This window comes from Papaver somniferum, chromosome 3, assembly GCF_003573695.1.
Source record: "Papaver somniferum cultivar HN1 chromosome 3, ASM357369v1, whole genome shotgun sequence".
NCBI lineage: Eukaryota > Viridiplantae > Streptophyta > Magnoliopsida > Ranunculales > Papaveraceae > Papaver > Papaver somniferum.
In genome coordinates, this window is record NC_039360.1 from 123,132,084 (window position 1) to 123,138,903 (window position 6,820).

A 6,820-nucleotide genomic window follows, 5' to 3' on the forward strand; every position below is an offset into this window, starting at 1 on the left:
CGGTAAATGATCTTTCCTTATGCATCATGACTGACTATAAAATTAGATCCTTGAGATAAGACCTGATATTTATGGCGCTTGGGTGGTGTGATAGGTGACTTGGACACTTTAATACCATTCATTGAATAGGATGGTTTGCCAGCTTTCTCAATGGACTTCCAGCCTGGGAGCGGGGTGCTATAGATCTTGCTTGAAGGTTCAGGGATGCTTTTTGGCGGTTCGAGGAACTCAGCATCATAAACCGGAGCATAAAGAGATGAAGAGGCTGCAATATGAATGATCTTGTTGTTGAGCAAAGCCTTCATACATTGGTGATATGTCGAGGGAACAACCTTGTTATCATGGAGCCACGGTCGTCCGAGTATCATGTGATAATCAGGATCTTTCTCAATTACGTGAAATTTGATCGTTGATTGAATGGGTCCCACTTTCAGATCCACATAAGCGTACCCGTATGTATGGCTCTGGCTTCCTTCAAAACCCTCCATCAATATGGGATGATGAAAACATTTGCTTTGTGGAACTTTGGATGCCTTGAGAGTCTTTATAGTGACGAGATTCGTAGAAGTGCATGTATCGACAAGAGCTCTCCTGAATTCATGGTCTTTGATAACAACAATCACGTACAGGGCCCGGTTATGTCCTTCTCCCGCCATTCGGTCTTCTTCAGTAAAGGTAATTAATATTGTTTTTCGAATGTTCGGACATCATAGATACTTCTTAAACTGCTAGAGATGGCGGAATTATTTGCACATCAGATGATATCTGGTTGAGTGCAACAAACATGTTCGTACGCTGATCTCTGGAGAAGTGAAGGAGTTCACATAGATTCTCTATTAAATATGTAACTTCCTATCCACCGTCTTCTCATAAGTAGTGAAACTGCTGGCTTGAGGATGGTCCTCAATTGAGGAATTAGCCCTCAGTTCCGAAATTTTTGGAGCAGATGCACCGCTTAAATATGATGTCAACCTCATGAGAAAATTAAATATGTTGTTTATTTTCTATTTCATCAAGTTCATGTTCCTTGTGTGGATTTCCTGTATCCGTGCCAACTCGATCAAGGTTATGACTTCCCCATCGACCGTGCTATCAGACGGAGTATTGGAGGGAGGAACATTACCATTTGAAAGATTCTGACCGGAATTTGGAGTAGTTCAATTAGACCTAAGACCGACCATCTTTGTGAAAATTGGGATTGCAACCGAAAGATTAATCTCCCAATGTGGTCTCCAATTTGTTTATGGGACAAAACGATTTGCTGGTTTTATAGGAAAATGAAGATACGACCATGCGGAGGAGACTACACGACCGAGCAAATTGCTTTAACTTTTTCAAACAGATGCACTGCAAAGGGAGTGCTTTCAATTCGAGAGATCAATCTGTAGGACTCCGGCCTAAACCAAGACAATGGTCATTCCAGACTCAATTCGGTCACAAGAGAGGATGGGTCGATCTGTAGGAGGAAAGCTGAGAAATGTGTGAGATCAATGTTGATCAAGGATTGTGTATGTGTTGTGTATTCTGCATGAAGAAATAAGATAAGTTCTGATTGATTGAATGTATGCTCTGTTGAGAGTGATTGCTCAAACGATGAGAATTCTTGTGTGATGAGAATTCTTTGTTCAGACAAGCGTTCTGAAAAGACGAGGGTACGCAAATATACCTAAAACTAAAACTTTTCCACCTATAAGTCCTTTCTCCGAAAGTGATTGTCTATGGACTGAGTCGAGACAATACAACAAATCGGTTCACACTTCGTGTAATCGCCTATGGATACGAGATCGAGACAATGCAACAACGAAGTATATTTACTTGTGTTTGGGGGTGAAAATAGTTTCTGCTGGTTTCGGTAATTTCATGTTTTGTGGGTGAGAAACGAGCTTAAACCCTAAACAATGTACTACAAGGGAGTACTTTAGATTCGAGAGATCAGTCTGTACAAGTCTGGCTGTTTGAGGGTGAAAACGATTTTTGCTGATTTTGGTAATTTCGGGTGTGCAGGTGAAAAACGAGTTTAAACCCTAAACAATGTACTGCAAGGGAGTAGTTTAGATTCGAGAGATCAATCTGTACAAATCCGGCCTAAACCAAGAAATGGCCGTTCCAGACTTTCTTCGGTCACAAAGTGAAGGAGAGGTTGGTTTTGGAGAGGGAAGCGAAGAGAGTGTTGAGACCAGAATAGTTGATTCTAGAAGAGTAGTTGTTTCACGACTTGTATCAGAAAGTGGGAAGCTAACATATGGAAAGCTAGCAAATATTTTTTGAGTGTTGTATGCTCCTGACCTGAACTTGTTGTTTGGTGGAAATAGGTAAGACCTATTTATACAAGTCGAAGTGAAACGTACTCTGGTCTCGTAAGAAATAGAAACGGATGAGTAAATGGGAGGAGGTGGTAACCGGTAACGCCTGGAATTGATGTTCCATATTGAAGGAAAACGTTTCACCATTACTCCCTGTATTTACTAACCGCCTCATTCTTATGACATTGTCTTGTAACGGGGGTAGTGTACGTCGCACGCTGTAAACCGCCAAACCAATACCCTAATGAGCATCCCAGTTTGTGACATGTGTTGATGTCTCGAGTGTTTTCGTGGCATGTAGCATGTTGCTGTTGTTTGGCAAGTTGAGCTTGGGAGACTTGCTGGCTCGGTGGTGACCCTCGACGATCGAGATTTTGCATCTTGAGAGGAAGGGTAGCCGTTGATTATTGCAACCCTTCGTTTGGTAGCCAACGGCATGAAAACATGTCCGGCATGGCTTTGACATGGTTAGGCGTGGCCAAGCTAGGATTTTGGCATAGTTTAAGCGCGGCCAAGAACTAAGGTTTTTGCATAGTTTGGGCGCGGCCAAAATTAGGGCTTGGCGTTGGGCTAAAGGTTTCCACGCGTTAGCTGGTGACCTTGGCCGGCTAAGATCTGCATCTTAGATGGCAGGGTGGCCATTGATTGTTGCAACCCCTCGTTTTGGCAGCCAACGACGTGAAGGAAAGGCTGGCATGGATGACATGCTTTGGCGCGGAGATGTGGCTGGCACGCTTGCCATTTGCACATGTGGCATGGTTGGCATGCCCTGGTACGGAGATGCGGCTGGCACGACATGCCATTGGAACATGTGGTATGGTTGGCATGCCCTGGCGCGGAGATGTGGCTGGCACGGCATGCCATTGGCACATGTGGTATGGTTGGCATGCCTTGGTGCGGAGATGCAGCTGGCACGACATGCCATTGGCACATGTGGTATGGTTGGCATACCTTGGCGCGGTGATGTAGCTGGCACGACATGCCATTGGCACATGCGGCAGGGTTGGCATGCCTTGGCGCGGAGATGCGGCTGGCACGGCATGCCATTGGCACATGCGGCATGGTTGGCATGCCTAAGCGCGGAGATGCGGCTGGCACGGCATGCCATTGGCACATTGGTATGGTTGGTATGCCTTGGAGCTGAGATGCGGCTGGCACGACATGCCATTGGCACATGTGGTATGGTTGGCATGCCTTGGAGCGGTGATGTGGCTGGCAGGGATTGTCATTGGCACATGCGGCAAGGTTGGCATGCCTTGGCGCGGAGATGCGGCTGGCACGGCATGCCATTGGCACATGCATCATGGTTGGCATGCCTTGGCGCGGAGATGCGGCTGGCACGTCATGCCATTGGCATATGTGGCATGGTTGGCATGCCTTGGGTGGCGAACTTGGACGGTTGAGATCTGCATCTCGGATGGAAGGGCAGTCGTCGATTATTGCAACCCTTTGTTTTGGCAGCCAGCGGCATGTGGTAGGGCCGGCATGGCTTTGGCATAGTTTAGGTGCGGCCAAAATTAGGGTTTGGTGCAAACCGTGATGTTTGGCCTTGGGACGGAAGTTTCCATGCGTTGGGTGGCTAACTTGGATGGCTAAAATATGCATCTCAGATGGAAGGGTAGCCGTTGATTATTACAACCCTTTGTTTTGGAAGCCAGCGTCGTGCATGGCTTTGGCATGTGTTAGGAACGGCCAAAATTAGGGTTCGGTGCAAACCGTGATGTTTGTCCTTGGGTCGGAAGTTTCCATGTTGGGTGGCTAACTTGGACGGTGGAGATCTGCATCTCGGATGGAAGAGTAGTCGTTGTTTGTTGAAACCCTTCGTTTGGCAGCCAGCGGCATGGTTTAGGGCCGGCATGGCTTTGGCATGGAGGCGTGGCTGACATGGTTTGCCATTGGCACGTCGGTGCAGCTGGCATGGTTGGCATGCCTTGGCGCGGTGGTGCGGCTGGCATGGATGGCATGCCTTGGCGCGGATACGTGGCTGGCATGATTTGCCATTGGCACGGCGGTGCGGATGGCATGGTTGGCATGCCTTAGCGCGAGGATGTGGCTGGCATGGTTTGCCATTGGCACGGTGGTGCGGCTGGTATGGTTGGCATGCCTTGGCGCAGAGATGTGGCTGGCACGGCATGTCATTGGTACATGTGGTGCGGTTGGCATGGTTGGCATGCCTTGGCGCGAGGATGTGGCTGGCATGATTTTCCATTGGCACGGTGGTGCGGCTGGCATGCCTTGGCGCGGAGATGTGGCTGGCACGGGATGCCATTGGCATATGTGGTGCGGTTGGCATGGTTGGCATGCCTTGGTGCGAGGATGTGGCTGGCATGGTTTGCCATTGGCACGGTGGTGCGGCTGGGATGGTTGGCATGCCTTGGCGCGGAGATGTGGCTGGCACGGCATGCCATTGGCACATGTGGTGCGGTTGGCATGGTTGACATGCCTTGGTGCGTGATAAACACGTAAGTGCTACATTTTATACCCATATTTATATTATCTAGGACTCGATATTTTAGTTACTAATATTATTTTAGTGCTTTTGTAGAAAGTACAAGTGAATTCGATCATCCGGCGAATAAACAACAAAATGTGAGACTTAATGGTCTTTGCGACGAAAGTGGCCAAATGTGGTTGGCCTGGTATTTCCATGTATCAGCAACCACAATGATGAAATGAGGTTGGCCTGGTATCTCCATGTATCATCAACCACATTGATAAAAATGACAATTTGAGACTGGCCTGGTATTCTTTATATATCAGCAGCGCTCATATACTACTCCCGACACTGAAACGATGTCCACTGGAATTGTCTTGGCATGTTTCAAATAAACCAGGCCCAATAGTGTGTCCAAAGGGAACAATAGTCTCCAGTCTCCACCACATTTCTTTGTGGTACATGCATCTCAACAGCATGGTTTATTCCTTGTCACCACAAAACCAAAAGCAACCTCGAGCAGCTGCCATTACTTATTCTTCACAGTGCAAGATGGTGGCTGCATGGGTGAGATAAAGACATCACAGTGATACCTTCTATCCGGCAGTAACATTTCTTCAAGGTTTTTTATTGTTCTTAATGGCTGAAGTAAGCGCAGGCAATGGTGACATGATCGGCGCAAGGGGAGAATTCAAGCAGTATAGGAAGCTGTTGTTGAACTGGTGGGTTTGCTGTGGCCGGAAAGTGGGTTTCGTTGACAGTTCTCAGTAAAGGAAATTAATAGCTGCAAAGAAGAAAGATGCCGTGGGTGTTATTGTGCCGAGAACAGATGGGTTGTTGGATCGAGTTAAGTACAGGCGAGGTTGTTTGGTTCGAGATGAGCAGTCGATGATGAGAAAAGGAAATGCAAAGGATAGAGAATGAGTGTGACTTGTTTGCAACCAGTGGGGGTTTCGGCATCAAACTGAAATTGGGTTTCTGGTGTCCTACAACGGAAGTTGAAGTGTATAGCTGAACGTGGTTGGAATGGAAAGGCCGAATAAGCACTGAAACTGCGTTGTAATTGCTCGTAGAATTGCGTGAAAGAAGATGGCAACTAGGAAACCAGGGAAGCAACGACGTTCAAAGTGTGTTGTTGGTGTCGTGCCTTGCCCGTGATTTGGAGGAGTTTGCAGTTGAGAAACGAACTGGAAATCGAATGGGCTTGGCCTGAAATGATCGCGATTTGTGATGATGTTTAGTCGTTCTTTCTTCCGGTTTTGTCCAGCAACATCAGAACCTCAAGATGGTTGAGCAGTTCCGGTGATGATGGATTGTTGAATGACTATTCACGGAAACTGTAGGTTGTTGTTCGAGTTTGGTTAGCTGGCATAGCAAATAAGATGGGGGAGATTTGTGTTAGTTGGATTCGTTCCATAGGATGGTGATGATACGATGGAGTGATTAGCTGAGCACCGATACTGTGCAGTGAAACTGGTGTTGTGGTCGATCTCGGAAGGAGCTGAAGTAGTCAGGGAATACTCTGGTGCTGTAATACCAGTCGGCAATGGTTCGAATACAACTAATACAGCAAGTGGAACAACTGAACTCAGTGAACAATGAATGCGTAGCAGCTGGAATTGGCAGAAGCCAGACATGGTGCTGTGGATTAATGGAAGTTGGATATTGGCTCGAGTCTGCTGCTTTTGGTTCGAGATGTAAAAGCTACAAAGTCCGGAAGGAGCTGAAGATGGAAATGGCAAGGAATGGTGACGAGATGCCTGGAATTGCAAACACTTGCGGAAATATTGAACCTGGAAGACGGGTGATTCTTGGCCCGAATGCAGTCGATCGACAAGTGTTGCTGTCGAGATTTGTTGCATGTGATGACTGATTGGGTTCAATGATTGCTGCTCATTGGCAGTGGAGTCAGGGACGATGATGAGAGTTAGCTCGGGTTAAAGGGATCTCAGTGAGGGAATTGTCTTTGATCGAAGTTCAGGGTTTGGAGAGATGGTGACGAAGCAGGATTGAAAAGAAAGTGGAGTCGATATTCATTGCAGCGACTTTGTGTTCATGCATGAAGTTGAGGTCTGTATGTTTG